At 46.2% G+C, this 20,469-nt stretch overlaps 1 protein-coding gene across 19 annotated transcripts in view; it reads left to right on the top strand.

Annotated features, from left to right (window-relative positions):
* Positions 1-340: 340 nt before the first annotated feature.
* The window catches only part of Clip1 (CAP-Gly domain containing linker protein 1), a 113,643-nt gene continuing 93,514 nt past the window's right edge, over positions 341-20,469 (top strand). For 16 of the 19 annotated variants that reach the window (XM_029476957.1, XM_021163648.2, XM_021163647.2 and 13 more), the window contains exon 1: positions 341-442. The gene's annotated coding sequence lies outside the window, so the exon portion shown is untranslated. The other 3 variants (XM_029476946.1, XM_029476958.1, XM_029476949.1) reach the window with 3 other exon arrangements.

Raw genomic sequence — 20,469 nt, 5'->3', positions numbered from 1 at the left:
CCGCACCCCATCCCATCTCCAACCGGCAGGCTGCGGTCGGTCTGGTCTACGGGTAGCCATCCGGGGTGACTTGCATATTCTGGGCACACTTGGCTAGGAAACAGGGAGAAGCCTGAAATGCCAAGGCACCCGCGGCTGCAGGCCCTTCGGTCCGTCCCTCGGCATCTTGCCTTGCTCCTTATCGCGGAGGATTTAGGGGTTCGCAGGGGGAGCAGGCAGACAAAGGGGCGGCAGGGGAGCTCGCGGGCGGCAGCGGCCGGGGAGCGGGGAGGGGCGGCGCGGCGTCTTCTCCCGGCCCCGCGGCGGCGGCGGCGGCGGCGGCAGCGCGTCACGTTCTCTTCCCCGCCCCGAGCCGAAGAGCCGGGGAGGCGGGAGGCGGCGGCCGCGGCGGCTGCTGCTGCTGCTGGGAGGCAGGTGACGGCGACCAGCGGCGTCCCAGGCGGTGAGCGAAGCGCGGGCCCCATCTCCATCTCCCCTTCCTTGCCGTCCCACCCGTTCTCTCCTTCCGCTCCTTCCCGCCGCCCCGGGATCCGGGAGGGAAACGCCGGGAGGGAAGGCTCGTCTCAAGCTTCCTCCACGCTCGGGGACGGCGGCCGAGGAGCCGCGGACGCACCCGGGAGGGTGGCGGGCGCGGGGAGAGCGCGGCTGCGGGGAAGGCTGGCTGCGTGCGAGCCGCGCGCGTCCCGGCCCTGGCAGCCGCGGCCCCCGGCCTTGCCTGCCTTCCTCCCGCCGCCTCAAGATGGAGCGTGGACTCCTTGCCCCTGCGCCGCCTCGGGAGCCGTTCTCGGAGGAGCCCGCGTCCTCTTCCCCAGCTCTTGGAGGGGGAGGTTCCGGGGACGGCTCCGTCGCTCCCGGAGGCCGCGGGTCCGGTTCGACCTGTTGCCCTGGACGCCGCCCGCCGCTCGCCATCTGGGCGAGCTTTCCTCGGGCAGGCCCGGGACGCCGGGTGGCCGGCCGCGAGCCGGCATGGAGGGCGCCCTTGCCCCGTGGCGCTCGGGCTCGGCCCGGCCCGGCTGGGGCCTCGGTCCCTGGCTGCTCGGGCCCCGGGCTTTTGTTTTCCTTCAGACCCCTGGAGCGTGATTCTCTGTGAAGGTAGAAGGGCGACACAGAGTGCCAGATCTCTGAAATCACCGCTGCCCGGTAACCCGAACCTGCCAGCGCGGTCCGGGGTTGGCGCGGAAGACAGATGACACTTGTTCGGGGTTGGGGGTTGGGGGTGGGGATGGGGTGACTATTTTAAAAGCAGTGAGTCTTGTGGTTTGTCTCGAACCTGGAGGTCTTGCGTTATTGGGGAGAGAACAACAGAATATCAGATATTTATTTATTTATTTATTATTTTTGAGTCTGGAGTCCTGCCCTGACATCCCGTAGTCTCTCCACTTCATGTGGCTTTTCCCATCTGGCAGAAACCTCGCACCACCCCCTTCCTCCCTGCCCAGCCCCACCTCTCGGGTATGAAGAAATGACACGTTAAGTCTGGAATCCACGTGCATACCCATTTTTTAGCAAAAACTTGCCAACTACTGTTTCTATTTATTTACTTATTTATTTATTAAGACAGTGGATATGTTTCTGTCATTTCCTTGTTTTTATTTATTTTTATTTATTTTTTATTTTTTATTTTGGTGTGAGTCGGCAGTCTAGCCTCTTCTTCTTCTAGGCCCAGGACTGTGTCTTTCTGTCTGCTCGGGGCTCTGTTAGTATTTATGCGGTGGTGCTTTGGTGATTCTCATGCTAGGATTTTATGATTATTATTCCTAATTGTGGCTCCCAGTTAGGAGAGCCGTGTTTGGCTTCTAGCTTAATGATGCTCTTTTGCAAGTATCCTCTAATGATGCTCTTTTGCAAGTATCCTCGGGACTGTTGCTCCTCAGCCTTGGGGCATTTCTTCCTCTTGAAATAATAACAATTAGGGTTTATTGAGGGCTCCTTCTGACCATGCTCTGGGTAAGTGTGGAGGGTTTTTTTTTTTTTTTTTATCTCATGTAATCCATCCAACCTAGGGACGTTGCTGTCATCGTCATTTTACAGGGAGGGCACTGAAAGGTCAGAGTCACAGCCAATACGAGATGTTGTCAAGAACTGTACCTCAGTCTGCTTAGTTAGTTTGTTAGGGCAGTGAATCAATGGTAAAAGGCAAGGCTGGACGTTATGAAAGCCAAGGAAGTGGGTGATTGCTCAGCTGAGAGCCTGGGACTCTTGCTGAGGTTCAGAGGAAGTGGTTAGGCTTCTTACTAGGCCTGGATTAGAGAGGTAAACATTGAAACTGGGTGGGAACTTTGGTAGTATCTCTGAACATGAGGATTTTGCCATTCTCTGCTTTTTCAGTCATTGTTGAGCACGAAAATAAGCCAACCTGGTTCTTGTCTTTAAGAAATTTAATACATCCTAAAAACTAGTATTTTTAATTTTTCTTTTAGTTTTGGTTTTTCAAGACTGGGTCTCTTTGTGTGGCTTTTACTGTCCTGGAATTTACTCTGTACACCAGGCTGGCCTTGAACTCACAGAAACCAGTTTGCCTCTGCCTCCTAAGTACTGAGATTGAAGATGGGTGTCATCACTGCCTGGCTTATAAAAGAAACTTTGACTTGAAAAAGAAACAAACAGAAGAGCCAGTGTTATGAGTCATGGCGTGCCTGTTATTTCAGTATTGGTGAAGTGTTATGGACCCTTCGATGGCTGCTTATGGAGCTGCGGTCTGTCTGTCTGTCTGTCTGTGTAATGAGCTCTATTCAGTATGCACACCTCAGATACTCATGGAGCCATTTCCTGTGCCACCTGCCCTTGTGGTTGCTGGTGCCACAACCCTGAAGAGAGTGACCAAGCTTTATCCTCTTGGTCTTTCTCTTCCACTTGAAAGACAGACGATAAGCAGATTAAATATAAGTATGTTGCATGTTAGTTAGAATGTCATAGATGAAGCTGGGCGTGGTGGCGCACGCCTTTAATCCTAGCACTCGGGAGGCAGAGGCAGGCGGATTTCTGAGTTCGAGGTCAGCCTGGTCTACAAAGAGAGTTCCAGGACAGCCAGGGCTATACAGAGAAACCCTGTCTCGAAAAACCAAAAAAAAAAAAAAAAAAAGAATAGAATGTCATAGATGGTAAAGAAAAAATGTACAAACCAGAGGAGAAGGAATATGAAGTCTTGTAAATAATGGTTAGAGTTGTGGAAACTTTCAGATAGGGTTTCCAGAGACCTGGCTGAGAACATGATTTGAGTAGAGATGAAAAGGAAGTTAGAGGATGTTGGTCCCTAAAGAAAACGGGCATCATATGAAGAGGAACCAGAAAAGCTCAAAGGCCTTGATATTGGGAGCTTGGAGAACAGTTTAAAGCCTTACAGGCTGTTATTCTGAAAATATTTGTTAAGATATTGAAAGACTCAGAATAATTTAACATGTCACCCATTCATTCTTTCCATCCATCCTGGAGATGAAAACCCAGGCTTCTCACATACACCAGGCAGCTCTATGCACATCCCCCTTCCCCCTTTATCTGTTGTTTTGTTCTGTTTTGAGCTAGGATTTCCCTGTGCAGTAGGCTAACCTGGAACTCAGTCCTCCTGGCTTAGCTTTCTGAGTGCTGGGATTCCAGGTGGCAGCCATCGTACCTGGCTTTGGGGTCGGGATGGGAGCTCATATGTTGTCCTGCTCAGCTCTCCCCTCAGTCTCTGCAGCAGTTTGTATTATAAACATTGACTCCCATGCCCAGATTTCTGCTGTGATCAAGATTGGGTTAAAAATAGGGAGAATTAGCCAGGCAGTGGTGGTGCACGCCTTTAATACCAGCACATGGGAGGCAGAGGCAGGCGGATTTCTGAATTCGAGGCCAGCCTGGTCTACAGAGTGAGTTCCAGGACAGCCAGGGCTACACAGAGAAACCCTGTCTCGAAAAAAAAAAAAAACCAACAAAAAACCAATAAATGAATGAATGAATGAACGAATGAATAAATAAATGGAGAATTAAAGTTCTTTGCACTTTACCATCTGGGTTAGAAGTCTTATTGCTAGTGAATGCAGAGTAAGAACTGAGCCCTAGCTTATGTCATTTTGATAAATGTGCAGAATACCTTGGCAATAGAACATTAAGTCAGTGGCTGATCAAAAGTTGGCTAGTCCAGTTGACATATGGACTTGACCCCTTCCGTGCACACACACATGGGAGATTAAACCTAGAGTTTCATACAATCTATATTCCCAGCACCACCTTCCTATTGAGTCTGTGTGTCTGTGGACCATGGGCATGCTGACCTGTGGAGTCCAGAAGCAGCATTTAGACTAAAGGTGTGTGCCACCACTGCCTTGCTGATTCAAACCCAGTTTAACATAAACTTTTATATCAGTATTCTTTTTTTTAAAGATTTATTTATTTATTTATTTATTATATGTAAGTACACTGTAGTTGTCCTCAGACACCCCAGAAGAGGGCGTCAGATCTCATTATGGATGTTTTTGAGTCACCATGTGGTTGCCAAGATTTTAACTCAGGATCTTGGGAAGAGCAGTTGGTGCTCTTACCCACTGAGCCATCTCACCAGCCCTATATCAGTATTCTTAATCTTAATTGAAAAACATTGTCTATAATACTCTGTGAATTTTTCAGATAGCTGTTTAGGGAAGCTTTATTACAGCATTTTATATATTTTTAATAAACTCGGGTATGATGTAAGTCAAACAATCCATACTTTTTTTAAAAAAGATTTAAATATTTATTATATGTATGTACACTGTGACGGTCTTCAGACACACCAGAAGAGGGCGTCAGATCTTGTTACAGATGGTTGTGAGCCACCGTGTGGTTTCTGGGATTTGAACTCAGGACCTTCAGAAGAGCAGTCAGTGCCTTTACCCGCTGAGCCATCTCTCTAGCCCCCAATCCGTACATTTTTTTTTAAAGATTTATTTATTTATTATATGTAAGTACACTGTAGCTGTCTTCAGACACTCCAGAAGAGGGCGCCAGGTCTCGTTACGGATGGTTGTGAGCCACCATGTGGTTGCTGGGATTTGAACTCCAGACCTTTGGAAGAGCAGTCGGGTGCTCTTACCGACTGAGTCATCTCACCAGCCCCAATCCGTACATTTTAAATCAACATTTTCATTATAGTTTTCTCTAAAAGGAATCATTGACTGATGGTACTGTACAGGAATTTTAGGGAAGGTTGACCTCTTCAGATTGCAGTCAGGGTACAGAAGGAGGCCCCCCGCACCTGATTTTTTTTTTTTAATAAGTTGGCAGATTGTACTTAACCAACCTTGAATTTGGCTGGGACATCTGGGTTAATATCCTGGACCTGGCATGAAGTACCAAGGAATCTTGGCCACAATTAGTAAAGAGATTTTTTTTCCCCTTAAGTCTCCATCTGGCACTTCTAGCAGGACAGATTCCATTAGCAGTAACTCAATGGGTGGGTCTTTTTTTTGATTGCCTGTTAATTGTGGTCCAGCAACAACATCTTAAAAGAATTTTTTTTGCAAAGTCCTTGAAAAGAGGAAATAGTCCTGTTAGAAAATCCCTGTTGGGAAGCCTGTCAGGCATCTTAGTCCCTGGGGAAGCCTGTGTCTTCATCTGTCTCATGTGTCTCTTCTCAGGAATCTTCATGAGGCTGAGGCAAGGCTCTTTGCTTCCTTAAGTTTTATGTAATCGTGTGGCTCTGTATGCTTCCAGTGTGAATTATGCAGTTTGGTGTTTGCATTCTTCCTTGCTTACTTATTTCTAAGCTTGGATTAAAGCCCAGTGGAAGAGTCTGCCCATCTTTGACACTTGGAAGTGACAAGTCCTGGATTTACAATGTTATTTTTGAAGCCAAGGGCCCAAGGATCCAGATGTTCAGGATGTTCAGATCATCTGGAATTTGGGTTTGATGGATAGCAGAAAGGCAATTCTGATAAGTTTTTTCCTTCCCGACTGGACAGATTATTTTTATTTTGTTTTACACTACCTGTGTGTGTGTGTGTGTGTGTGTGTGTGTGTATGTGTGTCTGTGTCTGTGTGTGTCCGTGTGTGCTCTCGTTGCATGTGCATGCTACAGCATGAATGTGGAGGTCAGAGGACTTGTTACTTTATTGTTGCTGTGATAAAAGACCAGGACCAAGTCAACTTGTACAAGAGAGTTGGGGCTTATGCTTCCAGAGAGGGAGTCTATAATGGCCCGGAAGTCATGGCAGCAGGGGGCAGTAGCAGAAAGCTGAGAGATCACATCTTCACTGGCAAGCATGAAGCAAACTGGAAGTGGGCTGAGGCTGGAACTCTCAAAGCCCACCCCTAGTGGCGCTGCACCACTTCCCCAGACAGCATCACCTGAGGACCAAGTGCTCAAGTTCCCGAGCCTATGGCCAGGAGAGACAGTCATTGGAACCACTAGAGAGGACAGAGCAGGAGAAATGTTTTTTTTTTTCTTTTACCATATGGTTTCCAGGACCAGAAAGTCTAGGCCAGTCACTAGAGTGACTAGGCCTGGCACATAGTGCCCTTATCCACTGAGACATCTTTCTGGCCCTACACAGTCTTTAACTCACAAAGGATCAGGAAAAATAAGTGATAGTATAGATATTTTATTAGAAATCTTTTTTTTGGAGGGGTTGGCAATATGAAAACCAGGCATGGTATTGCAGTCTTTTAATCCCAGCATTCAGGAGGCAGAGGCAGGCAGATCTCTGAGCTTGAGGACAGCCTGGTCCACAAAGCAAATTCTAGGACAGCCTGGACTATACAGAGAAACCCTGTCTTGAAAAATCAAAACCCAAACTAAACCAAACCACAAAATAATGTGAACAGCCTTTATTGGTTATATCAGTCAGTTGAAGAGTCCTGTTCTGTTTTAGGTTGTATCTTCAAATCCAGTTAAAGCCTAAAAATGTGTGTGTGTGTGTGAGTGTGTGTGTGTGTGTGTGTGTGNGAGAGAGAGAGAGAGAGAGAGAGAGAGAGAGAGAGAGAGAAAGGTCAGAGGTCAGTCTTGGTATTCCTGGAATGGTATTCTTCTTTCCCATCTTTTATTTGAAATAGGGGCTCTGACTAGCCTTGAACTTACCAATTAATCCAGGCTGTCTAGTCAAGGAGACTTGAGGATCTATCTGCCTCTGTCTCTCCAGCTCTGAGATTACAAGTGTGGGTCACTGGACCATAATGTCCATGCTTTTTTTTTCTTTCCTGTTTTTTGGAGACAGGGTTTCTTTGTGTAGCCCTGGCTGTCCTGGAACTCACTCTGTAGACCAGGCTGGCCTCGAACTCAGAAATCCGCCTGCCTCTCCTCCCATGTGCTGGGATTAAAGGCCTGCACCACCACCGCCCGGGTCCATGCTTTCTTTTTGTTTTGAACTATTGATTCTGGGGACTGGGCTTAGATCCTTATGTCTATGTAGCAAACGCTTTACTGAGATGTCCCTTCAGCCTTATATTTGGTTTGTTTCATTTTGTTTGAAACAGGAATTTTATTATATAGCCTCAGCTGGCTTGGAGCTTGCTATGAAAACCAGACTGCCTCTGCCACTTCAGTGCTGGAATTACAGGCATGTGCCATCTTATTTGGCCTGCCATCCCCCACCCCTCACTCAAAGAGGCCAGAAGAGGGTGTTAGGTTACCTGTGGCTGGAATTACAGGTGGTTTGTGAACTGTCTGAGGGTGCTGGGAACCAAACTTGGGGCTTCTAGAAGAGCAATAATGCTCTTAAGTGCTTGAGCCCCATATTCAGCAGTCCCACTCCCTTAAGGAAGATCCTCAGTTTATCGCCAAGGACACACCTTTGACCTGGCAATCTGCTGGGCTCTGGAGTCCTAACTGTGTGCCACCAGGCCCAGCTCGATTCTTTTCCCAACCAAAAACGCCAGCTCGGTTATTCTGTGGAAGACTTTGTACAAACCTTTGGAGCTCAGTTCTCTCATCTATAAAATGTGGATTCCAGTGGCTCGATGGTAGCCATGTCGAGTAAACGGAGACTGGGTGTAAACTCCGAAAATGCTAGGGTCCTTTCTTCCTCCAGTGCCTTTCAACCTGCAGTGTTACTCTGTCAGTTAATAGCACTAGGAGACAGTGGCGCATCCTGGTGTGAGAAATGAAGCCTTTTTTCCTGCCATGTTTACAAAGTCAGTTTTGAGTAGGTGGGCCGTTCGTGATTGAAAGGGCATGTTTTAATGAGCAGTTGTCAGTGGGGAACTTGGGATTTACAAGGACTTAAATGTTCCGCATGGACTCGGGCTCCTCCTGTCAGAACTTGTGCCTTGCCAACCTTCAGGCCCTTCTGTCCTCCTCTCAGGCTCCCCAGGTTCCCTTGTCACAGTTTAATTAAAGTTGGAGTTTCCTTCCTCAGGTCTGGTAGAACTTGATGTGTGTCTGCAGTGAAGGTTGGCTACATTTGTGACAGACTAACACTGAAGTTGGGGCTTATAACCCAAATAAAACAAGTTCCTAGCCTCCACTGACAGCATCTAGGCTGACTGCTCAGTGGTGGATTTGTAATGCGCTTAGTAGACTGATGGCGTCTTTTGAAATCTGCATTCTTCAGTTTTATCAATATGGAAATGTTCTTTTTTTCCATTGGCCATGTCTTTTAAGACCCACAGCAGGTATTATAGTTGCACATTTGCAAAGTGAAAACAAGAGGTGTTTTTTTTTTTTTTTTTTTTTTGAGACAGGGTTTCTCTGTGTAGCCCTGGCTGTCCTGGAACTCACTCTGTAGACCAGGCTGGCCTCTAACTCAGAAATCCACCTGCCTCTGCCTCCCGAGTGCTGGGATTATAGGCGTGCGCCACCACCGCCTGGCCTGTGCCCTTTCTTGTTCTGAGCAGTTGGTGTGCTTTTGCTTTGAATATGGGCCACATGCTCCATGAAGGAGCAGCAGCCGCCTGCCTTCTTTTATTTCTCTGTGAAGATTGGAAAGGAAGACGATTTTTTTTTTGTTTTTTGTTTTTTGAGACAAGGTTTCTCTGTATAGCCCTGGCTGTCCTGGAACTCACTTTGTAGACCAGGCTGGCCTGGAACTCAGAAATCCTCCTGCCTCTGCCTCTCAAGTGCTGGGATTAAAGGCCTGCGCCACCAGAGGCAGGCAGATTCAGAGAAGACGGTTCTAATGGGCCTGGAATGACTCTCTTCATCTTGCTGCTCTATATCACAGTTCAGAAATGTGTTCACAGCATGCTTTAGGGTCAGGAGTCTGCCTAGAGATGGAGTTTAGTCACAGACTGTTAAGTAACAAATGATTACACATTTAAAGTTAGGTTCCTCGGCGATAGAGTGAGTTAGGTGAACTAGATCACCAAGGTCTCTTTTGAGTCTAAAATTGTTTGTTGCTATATTAAGCATGTTGTTCCCTTTTATACACTAGTAGAGTTGACTGCCACTGACCTATTAAGTTCTTCTGGGAGATACTCACCAAAGTTAGTAATTTTAGTCTCCTTAAAGATCTGTTTCTGAGCAGTGACATAGATCAGAATTATAAGACCATCTGAGTTTTGTAGAATATTGTGTAAATGAATAAAGTAGCTCCAGTCATTTAGCTTTCTGTGCTTTTTATTTTTTCACATTCTTTTTGCAGATGAAAGAACTTTAAGAGATTGTTGTTTCATGAATGTAAGGCATAAGAACAGAAGTCCACATTCCACTGAGCCCAGCAGATAGAATCTCGGGCATTGCATCAGAGCGCACTCAGAACTCCTCTTTAAATAAACACTGGCTAATGACGCAGCCCTCTCTCTGCCGGGGTTGGCTGCACTCTCTCTGTCCCTGTCTCTCTCTTTCCCCTCCCGTAAAAAAAAAAAACAAACCAAAAAACACTCTGGGTACAATTTGTACTCTGTACTGTGTTATACATGCTAAATTTTCAGACCATATAATTTTCAAGTGTGATTTAAATTTTCAGAGGATTATGTCAACTTCTGGCTTTTCTGAAAAGATGCTGTAAACCTTTCAATTCACTGTCAGTGTCTCATTGTATGATACTCTCAAACCAACACTTAATGCTGACAGGTTGGTTTTCCGGATTGCTCTGTCAAGGCTTGGTCGGTGAGAAACTGGAAGTCAGTCTTCCTTGAATTGGCTCCTTTTGAATTAAGGAGCCAATTAATTTTCTGACTCTGGCTGGCTTGTTTTGGTGCTGGAGTGTCTAAGCGGACTCCCTCGCATGGAGCATTTGAATACTGACTGCTGGGTTTACTGACATCTTTGTCCCTTTGACTCCTGCTAGAGAGACGAGGCTTGCTTTTTCAGCTTGTTCATTTTAAAGACTGCTTGAGTCTGCCCCTTTCCTTCTTTCATTTTTCTTTTTCCAGTGCTGGAGATGGAACCCAGGGCGTTGCTCATTCTGGGCTTGCACTCCAGCTACCACCGGGCTACCTCCCTAGACTGAGTCTGGACTTTTAAGAAAGGTTTAGAGGGGCACATGTGGTGGTATAAGCCTTTAATCCTGGGGCTCAGGAGGCAGAGGCAGGTGGATCTCTGTGAATTTCAGCTAGGTTTAGTGAGACCCTGCCTTTAAAAAAAATGCTTAGACTGTGTATAAAATACTCCTAAATACACAAGTAGAGAAGAATCAGCAGGAGTAGGTCTTGGGTTTCATGTCAGTGTCCTGGTTGGTTTTTTGTCAACTTGACACAGGCTAGGGTCATCTGGGAAGTGGAGAAGATGCCTCCGTCAGATTGCCTGGAGGCAAGTCTATAGGGCTTTTTTTTTTTTAAAGATTTTATTTATTTATTATATGTAAGTACACTGTAGCTGTCTTCAGATCTCATTACAAGTGGTTGTAAGTCAACATGTGGTTGCTGGGATTTAAACTCAGGACCTCTGGAAGAACAGTCAGTGCTCTTAACCGCTGAGCCATCTCACTAGCCACCCCGCCTCCCTTTTTTTGAGACAGGGTTTCTCTGTGTAGCCCTGGCTGTCCTGGAACTCACTTTGTAGACCAGACTGGTCTTGAACTCAGAAATCTGCCTGCTTCTGCCTCCCAAGTGCTGGGATTAAAGGCGTATGCCACCACTGCCGGGCTATAGGGCATCTTCTTGATCAATGATTGGTGCTCAGCTGACTATGGGTAGTGCTGTCCCTGGGCTAGAGGTGATGGGTAGTATGAGAAAGCAAGCCACGAGGAGCAAGCTTGTAAGCAGTGTTCTCTATGGCCTCTGCTTCAGTTCCTGCCTGCAGGTTCCTGCCTCGAGTCCTGCTTTGGCTTATCCTGATGATGGACTGTCAGCTGAGAGTTAGATAAGCCCTTTTCTCCCATGGTGCTTTGGTTATGATGTTTTATCCCCACAGTAGAAAGCAGACTAAGATAGGTAGGTAACAGAAGACAACAGGGAGTGATGGCTTCTGACCTTACGGGAGGGAGGATTTTCTTGACTAGGATACTTCTGTGGGTTCCTTGCTCCTGAATCTCGGGTGAGGATGGCAGTTGGTGCCGTTCAGAGGTGACAGGATGCTGTTCGGGTTTCATGGGGGCTGAAGGTGGTTAAGGAATATCAGTGTCTGTCCGTAACAGTGGCCTGCATGGCCTTACTAGTCACTAGGTGTTTAGCAACCTATCTGATACTCATGACACACGGCTCCCAGATTAGCAGGACTTTCCCAGGTTTCAAATGAAGATGGTAAGGGAACATGTTTTTACACACAGTTCTGAGTGCTTTTACTCTAACACCTGGCCCTCTAGAGTTAGGGTAAGTTAGGTTCAATAAAGACATTGAAGCAAACATGGAAAGACATAGAACTAAACAGAAATATGGACAGTGGACATGTGGCACCATGCTTGAAGTTGATATTGTTGTGTGTGTATTTGTGGTGTGTCCACTTGCATGTGTGTGTGCGTATGTGTACATGCATACACTCACCCGATCAGAGGATTGCCCTGGGTATTAGTCTTGTCTCCCCACCTTGTTTGAGAAAAGGGTCTCAGTTGTTCTACACTATGTATGCCAGGTTCCAGTGAGTGTCCAGGGATTCTCTCTTTGCCTACATCTCTTTGTAGTAGCCCTGGGATCACAGACACACATCCGGCTTTTACATAGTTTCTGGTGGTTTGAACTCAGGTCATTGTGCTTGTATGCCAAACACTTTGACCCGCTGAGGCTCCTTAGCCCCCGGGTTGCTGTTTTGTTTGTTTTGAGTAGGGTGTGACGGGACATGCCTCTAGTCCCAGCACCTGGTGGACAGAGGCAGGAGAATCAGACGGGTAGGTGTTTTTTTAACTATTTGTTGGCTCCGTGTCTGCTTAGGCTACATAAGAATCTGTCTCAACAAACTAATTAAGAGGCTGGGGAGATGGCTCAGTGGTAAGAGCACTTGCTCTGCAAGCATAAAGACCTAAGCTCTGATACAAAAAAGCCAGGCATGGCTACACAGGCCCATGACTCTAGCACTGAGGTGAATTCTAAGAGCCAGCTAGCTAGTCAGCCTACCTGAAAGAGCAAACTTCTAGCTTTGTGAGAGACAGTGTCCCAAGGCAGTTAAATCAAAGAACAATAGACAAAGACCTTTGAAAACCTGATTTGGCCTCTCTGCATATTAATTTTGTTTTAAGCTGGCTCCCAGGCTATTTAGATGATTTAGCCAATAATGAGACCAGGAGTAGTAGGTGGATCTCTGTGGGTTTGAGGCCAGCCTGGTCTACAGAGTGAGTTACAGAGCAGCCAGGGCTACAGAGAGAGACTACCTCAAAAAATTAAACAAACAAATCCAGGCATGGTGGCACCTTCCTGTAACCCCAATAATAGGGACCTGGGGAAAGGAGAAATCTTGGGGTTGCTGGACAGCTAGTCTAGCCGGATCAGCGAGCTCTAGGGAGAGAGAGAGGACCCTTGAGGTCTTACCTACTCCTAAGGAATAGTAATGACTGGGGAACAGGAATCTCATGAGAGACATTTTCTTCAGTGGTAAAGCCACTGGTAATGTGCCCATGTCTCTTAACTTATAACCCTTTAGCTCATAATACCAACACTCCTGTGAGCAACCCTGGTGAAACTCACTGGAACACACACACACACCATGAGAGGAGAAGGTAGACGAGTAGTAGGAGATCAAGGGATGGTATTGGAGATCCGAGACTGTGATCAAAATACATTATATGGGGTTTGGCAAGATGGCTTAGAGGGTAGAAGCATTTGGTTTTTTTTTTTTTTTTTTTTGGTTTTTCGAGACAGGGTTTCTCTGTATAGCCCTGGCTGTCTTGGAACTCACTTTGTAGACCGGGCTGGCCTCGAACTCAGAAATCCGCCTGCCTCTGCCTCCTGAGTGCTAGGATTAAAGGCGTGAGCTACCACGCCCGGCTAGCATTTGTTGTCAAACCTAGCAACCTGAGTTCAGTCCCCCGGATCCAGATTGTAGGTGGAAAAAAAGAACCAATCCTGCAAGTTGTCCTATCACTTAGACATTTCCACCTACCCCCCAATAAGTAAAAAAATAAAGAAACAAATAAATATTAAGAAATATTACATACATGCATAAATCACAATAAACCCATTATTATCTATAAAACAAATATATCCTGATGGCTTAGTTACTTTTCTATTGCTGTGATGAGACACCATGACCAAGGCATAGGAAAGCGTTTGATTTGGGGCCAATGGTTTCAGAGGGTTCGAACCCATGATGGGTGAGCAGAGGCATGTGGCAGGAACAGCTACAAGCTACTTCCACATCTTGATCCACAAATAGGAGGCATCTTGACTCACAAAGAGTCAAAGAGAGAAAGGCTAGGAATGGCTCAAGTCTTTTGAAATTTCAAAGCCTGTCTTCATGTGACATGACACACCACCTTCAATCCTAAAACAGTTCCACTGACTGGGGACCAAATATACAAATGTATGCGCCTGTGGGGACCATTCTTATTCAATCCATTGCAGCTAATTTCCAAGTTCATCTTCCTGCCTCTGCTTCCTAAGTACTGGGACTCTCGGTATGTGTTATCACGCCCGGCTTAATCTTTTTTTTTAACATCTGAGTTTTTGAATGCTCTGCTAGAAATAGGGAGGTGAGGGCTGGAGAGACGGCTCCATGGTTATTAGTGCTTGCTGTTCTTGCAGAGGATCCAGGTTCAGTACTCACACGGTAGCTTACAGCCACCCATCAACCCAGTGTCAAGGACTCCAGCACCCTCTTCTAACTGCTGCAGGCACCAGGCTTACAGTTAGTGCACATCTATACATTCAGGAAAAACACTCATGCACATTAAGTAAAATAAATCAATAAATCTTTAAAGTATTTTTTTTTAAGAAGGGAAGAGAAATTTGTGACCTCTCCTATTCAGACCATCCTATCCCAAATTAAGATTTTATTCTGTGTTCCTCAGCACGCCTAAGTTGCTGCTAAAACCCGGGCTCTAGTTCCCAGCGTTACTTTTTCCTTGGTCAATGTCACTGGTTATTACACTGGTTTGAAACATTGGCTCTTTTATGGCCTGTACTAGTTGTGTTCAGTGTCGCCTCTTCTTGAAGGAGCAGGCCTCTGAGAGGTCAGAGTAAACTGTGGCTTAAGGTGGCTTGCTGTCACACCTCAGTGTTCTCAATGGCCAAAGTCCCTCTCCAGATTCTATTTATTTATTTATTTATTTATTTTTGTTTTTTTGAGACAGGGTTTCTCTGTGTAGCCCTGGCCGTCCTGGAACTCACTCTATAGACCAGGCTGGCCTGGAACTCGAAATCTGCCTGCCTCTGCCTCCCGAGTGCTGGGATCAAAGGTGTGCGCCACCACGCCCGGCGCCTCTCCAGATTCTTTACCTCATGTAGACTCTCTCTATATCTTTTTTGATCTCTGGGCCACAAAAATGTGTTTGTGACAAACAGTAGCCACCAGTCACGCTGTTATGTCATTTGCTTCTCTGCCTAAGTGTGCACAGGGAGGATCATTCTGTCTCCATTTGGAAGTCCAGGAGTCTCTAGCTCAGTGGTTGGTGATTGCATTGAGGGGCGGTGGTTGACTGACCCTTTCACAGGGGTCACTTAAGATTAGCATGAAACACGGATATTTACATTACGATTCTTTTTTTTAAAAAAGATTTATTTATTTTATGTATATGAGTACACTGTAGCTGTACAGATGGTTGTGAGCCTCCATGTGGTTGTTGGGTATTGAATTTAGGGCCTCTGCTTGCTCCAATCAACCCCACTTGCTCCGGTCAACTCTGCTTGTTCAGTCCCTGCTCGCTCTGGCCCAGAGATTTATTTATTATTATACATAAGTACACTGTAGATGTCTTATGACATACCAGAAGAGGGTGTAAGATCTCATTACGGGTGGTTGTGAGCTACCATGTGGTTACTGGGATTTGAACTCAGGACCTCAGGAAGAGCAGTCAGTGCTCTTACCCACCGGGCCATCTCACCAACCCTACATTACATTATGATTCTTTTTTTTTTTTTTTGGTTTGTTTTTGTTTGTTTTTTGTTTTGTTTTTTTGAGACAGGGTTTCTCTGTATAGCCCTGGCTGTCCTGGAACTCACGCTGTAGACCAGGCAGGCTGGCCTGAACTCAGAAATCCACCTGCCTCTGCCTCCCGAGCGCAAGGATTAAAGGCGTGTGCCACCACGTCCAGCCATTATGATTCTTAATAGTAGCAAAATTATAGTTATGAGGTCAAAGGCAATCTATGAGAGGTAGGGGTGGTGAGGAGGCAGATTAATAAAACATGAATATGGATAATTTTGCTGTGTTCTTTTACCTTTTTCTTCTACAGTTTCTTCCTTTTTTCTCTTTTGTTTGTTTGTTTGTTTGTTTTTTTAAGATATCTTTTCTATATATACTATATATAGCCCTGACTGTCCCTAAACCAACTCTGTAGACCAGGCTGGCCTTGAACCCTGACGTCTGCCTGCTTTTGTCTCTCAAGTGCTGGGATTAAAGGTGTGGAGCCCCCCCCCCCTCTGCTCACCTATGGTTCCTTCTGTAGCACTGACGTCTCTTTTCTTTGAGACTGTCTCATACTTGTAGACAAGGCAGGCCTCATTGGATCTTCCTGCCTCAGTGTTCCAAGTGCTAGGATTACAGATCTGTGCCAGCCACCACCCTGGGCACATTTGATAGCACATGCTTGCCTCTGCATGGATTCCTGACTTTCAAGCTGATCTAATGGTGCTCCCAGCGCTTGTGCTCCCTCCTCTCTCTGAGCCTCAAGTGCTGCCTCCTGTTTTGTTTGCTTGAGTTCCACCGTCACTCACTCATTCTTGGGTCTTAAGAAAGCCTTAATACATTTTTTATTTGTAATTCACTCTGTCTTTTGCTTTTGATTTTGTGGGTGTGTTCTCAAATTTAGTGCTGAGCTGACAGTTTTACTGGGTGGTGCCTTGTGCTTCCATCAGGGCTTCCTCATGCATTGTGTATCACCTGCCAAATAGACACTTCAAAGTTCCTCTTACTGTGAGCAGTGGGATTTCTTTTTTCCTTATTTATTTGTTTGTTTGTTTTAAGAACAATTAAATTAGCCGGGCGTGGTGGTGCACGCCTTTAATCCCAGCACTTGGGAGGCAGAGGCAGGTGGATTTCTGAGTTCGAGGCCAGCCTGGTCTACAGAGTGAGTTCCAGGACAGGGCTACACAGAGAAACCCTGTCTGGAAAAACCAAAAAAGAAAAGACTAGGACTGTGATTTGTCACTGAGCAAGCAGAGCGCTGTTCAGAAAGGGAAGAGCTGAGGTGGAGAATACCCAGGAGAGACAGTTACTCTTGTCTTGTCACACCTTGTATTATTTATTTATTTATAAAGATTTATTTATTATGTATGCGAGTACATTGTCACTGTCTTCAGACCAGAAGAGACCAGAAGAGGGCATGAGATCTCATTACGGATGGTTGTGAGCCACCATGTGGTTGCTGGGAATTGAACTCAGGATCTCTGGAAGAGCAATCAGTGCTCTTCAGTGAGCCATCTCTCCAGCCCTGTATTTTTATTTTTCTGAGATAAGGTCTCTCTACATATAGCTCTGGCTGTCCTGGAACTCACAGATCTCTGGCTCTGCCTCTGCCTTTGTGCTTGGATTAGAGATGTGTGCTACCACACCTAGCCCTTTTTGTTTCTACTTAAAACAAATTCTTTGTATTGAGTGCATGTGCTTTTAGTGGCTGGAGACATCAGGTCCCCTGGAGCTAGCGTTCTAGGCCGTCAGTGGGTGCAGGAAATTGAACTCAAGTCCTCTGCAAGAGGGATATGCACTCTTTTAAAATTTTTTTTGGAGTGGGGGAGCTGTTTTTTTTTTTTTTTTTTTTTTTGAGACAGGGTTTCTCTGTGTAGCCCTGGCTCACTTTGTAGACCAGGCTGACCTCAAACTCAGTAATCCACCTGCCTCTGCCTCCCAAGTGCTGGGATTAAAGGCGTATATCACCATGCCCTGGCTGCGATATGCATTCTTTAACCCTTTAATTCCTCAGCCATCTCTCCAGTCTCTCCTTTTGTTCTTTTAGAGTCAATACTGTGGCACTCCACCTCCCAGAAGCCTTTGTGTGGTAGTGGAAGGTGGGCAGGGTGTGAAGAGGATCCTGAGTGGGAGACAGGCCTGACCCTGAACTTCTCATCCATGGGATCCAGCTCTATTCAGCTAGGAAGTGAAATGGTTAAGTTGACCCCAAGCAGACCTATGCCCCTGTTGACAGCCTGCCCTGAAATGAAATACTTGACCTCTGTCAATCACTCAGGAAGTAAAGAGTCCACACCAAATGCCTTTCAGTCCCGGCTTTCCAGTATGAGTGAACAAAACCGAAAGGAGAAAAAAAAATGGCATAAACCGCCCGTCTTCTGTCAGATGGAAGACATTTGGAAAGCAACCCCGTGTTGTCTCAGTGTTTTCAGTGGCCCTGGCCTAGCAGCTCAGGTTTCACTGCCTCTTCTGTATTGGGCGCGGGGGACAGCAAGTGACACAGCATAACCATGTAGCCACACTTACATAACCATGACTTGGGGGCAGGACTCCGCTGTGAGTGGACTGCCCGGGACCAGGGAGATGGTATTAAGCAGAGCCTGACTTTTCCTGTCAGGCTCGTCTTGAGAATCATCAGTAGGACTCTCTCCAGCCAGGCTCACTCGGCGCTCCCAGAGCCTCGGGTTGTGTCCTCATTTAGGACAGAGTCTTCACACTGCAGCTGTCTCCAGGTAAGGGGCTGAGAGCCCTGTAGCTGCTGCTGTTGCTCACAGCTGGGCTCAGGATGAGATTCCAGCCTCTACACCAGCCTGCTTCCTGACGTTACATTTTAAATTCCCTTTCCTGGCAGGTAAACTTCATTGCAAATTCTTTAACCATTCTTTGTCTCCCACCAGCAATCTCCGGTTTAGAGTAAAGAGGTGTTTTCAGTTTACAGATGGAAAGAAGTGTCTGAGCTGAGCTGGAGAGTGTGGTTTGCAGAGGGCAGTTCACGCTGGCTGCTCGGGCAGTGCCAGCAACTACAGCAGGGCAGAAGAGATTTTACCACTCCAATGCCAGAGTTCTACTTTGGCAAAGAATGAGCCAAAATGACTTTCCTTCTACTTTCGATTTTTTTCCCTTCCCCTTTCTGGGATCTGAAATCTAAACCATTGGTTAGAACCCCAAGGAACTTGGGTGGAACTTGGAATGAATATTGATCAGTAGCCTCAGGTTATAAGTGAGAATGCTGAGGTCTGGTAAGGGTTAGATAAATTATCCCAGATTGGTTAGCTGAGACAGGAACCACGTGTCTCATTTCCCAGTCCAGCTGTTCATACTTTATTTTTTGCCTCAAGACTTTGGTTTTTTTGTTGTTGTTGTTTCTTAGACAGGCCTTCAAGTAGCCCAGGCTGGCCTTGAATTTAGTATTTAACTAAGTCTGGCCTTGAACTCCTGAGCCTCCTGTTTTAGCCTCCTGTGTGCTGGGTTTACAGGCCTGAGACAGCCATGCCTAGTTTGAAGCTAGCGCTGTGGGCTGTCTGGCTGGTAGAGGGCTTGCCTAGCGTGCTCAGAGCCTCGTTTGCTCCTCCACACTGGGGCAGAGGCGAACGCCTATCCTCCCAGCACTCTGGATTGCTGTGAATTCAAGGCTAGCCTGAGCCACGTAGGGAGGCCCTGTTTCAAAAGAAAGGTTATTCTTTTAGGGGAGCTGGAGAGATGGCGCTGAGGTTAGGGCCCTTGTTGCTCTTGCAGAGGACTTGGGTTCAGTTCCCAGCACCCATATGGCAACTTGTGGCCATGTATGACTCTAGTCCCAGGGAATCTGACACCCTCTCTTGACTTTCTCAGGTACCAAGAACACACATGGTGTACACACATACACGCAGGCAAAACACCGTACATAAAAGAATTTTGAATCTGAAAAAAATTCAAGAAAAGAAACAGGAATTTTTTTTAAAGATTTATTTATTTATTATATGTAAGTACACTGTAGTTGTCTTCAGACATTCCAGAAGAGGGAGTCAGATCTCATTATGGATGGTTGTGAGCCACCATGTGGTTGCTGGGATTTGAACTCAGGACCTTTGGAAGAGCAGTCAGTGCTCTTACCGGCTGAGCCATCTCACCAGCCCAGGAATTTTTATTTTAATTTAATTTGAGCATAAGGACTTGAGAGATGGCTCAGCCGTAAAGAGCACTGATTGTTCTTTCAGAGGTCCTGAGTTCAAATCCTAGCAACCACATGGTGGCTTACAACCATCAGTAAAGGGATCTGATACCCTCTTCTGGTCTAGCGACAGTGAACTCACATTTTATAAAATAAATAAATCTTTTAAAAAATTGAGCATTAGTTACTTCGTTCCTGTTTGGGGACGGTTTGCTCTGTTTGTTTTGATGAATTGTAAATTTCTTAATTCTTTTTTCTTTATGGTATCAAGTCACAGAGAATGGGGGAGATTGATTTTTAAAAAAAAAAGATATATCTTATATAATAAATCCTTTTAATCAGGAAAAATTGTAGACACGGGAAAGTAGAGGGAATGTCATCCCCAGCTCCACAGAACCCCCACTCTCCATGCGGGCAATCAGGGTCGCATGGCTCCTTTTCTATTTATTTTGCTCTTGCCAGTTAAATGCCTTTTTTGTTTTATTGAAAATAGAATACTTTTATAGTTTTATGCTTTTCAACTCAATTTTCCCCCTCCCTTCTTCCCCTTTCTTTGTTTTTTACTTGTTTAGACAGGGTCTCACTATGCATCCCAGCCTGGTCTTGAACAAGATATGTGCTGAGGATGACCTAAACTGATTTTCCTGCCTCGACCTCCTCTTCCCGTCAAGTGCTGGAGTTATAGGCGTGTGCTACCACACCCAGTTTATGTGGTGTTTCATGCATAGTGGGGAAGCATCATGAACCGAGCTCCATCCCCAGTTCAGGATAGATACGCTGATAGAATGGAGAGCAGTAATTCAAAGATTACTGCCCATCTCTCTTATCCCACTGTCCCTCCTATCCCACTGTCCCTCCTATCCCACTGTCCCTCCTATCCCACTGTCCCTCCTATCCCACTGTCCCTCCTATCCCACTGTCCCTCCTATTCCACTGTCCCTCCTATCCCACTGTCCCTCCTATCCCACTGTCTCTCCTATCCCACTGACCCTCCTAT

Source organism: Mus caroli, chromosome 5, assembly GCF_900094665.2.
Source record: "Mus caroli chromosome 5, CAROLI_EIJ_v1.1, whole genome shotgun sequence".
In the NCBI taxonomy this organism is placed as follows: domain Eukaryota; kingdom Metazoa; phylum Chordata; class Mammalia; order Rodentia; family Muridae; genus Mus; species Mus caroli.
Note: the sequence above shows the minus strand (reverse complement) of the source record. Positions and strands in the feature narration are given on the sequence as shown.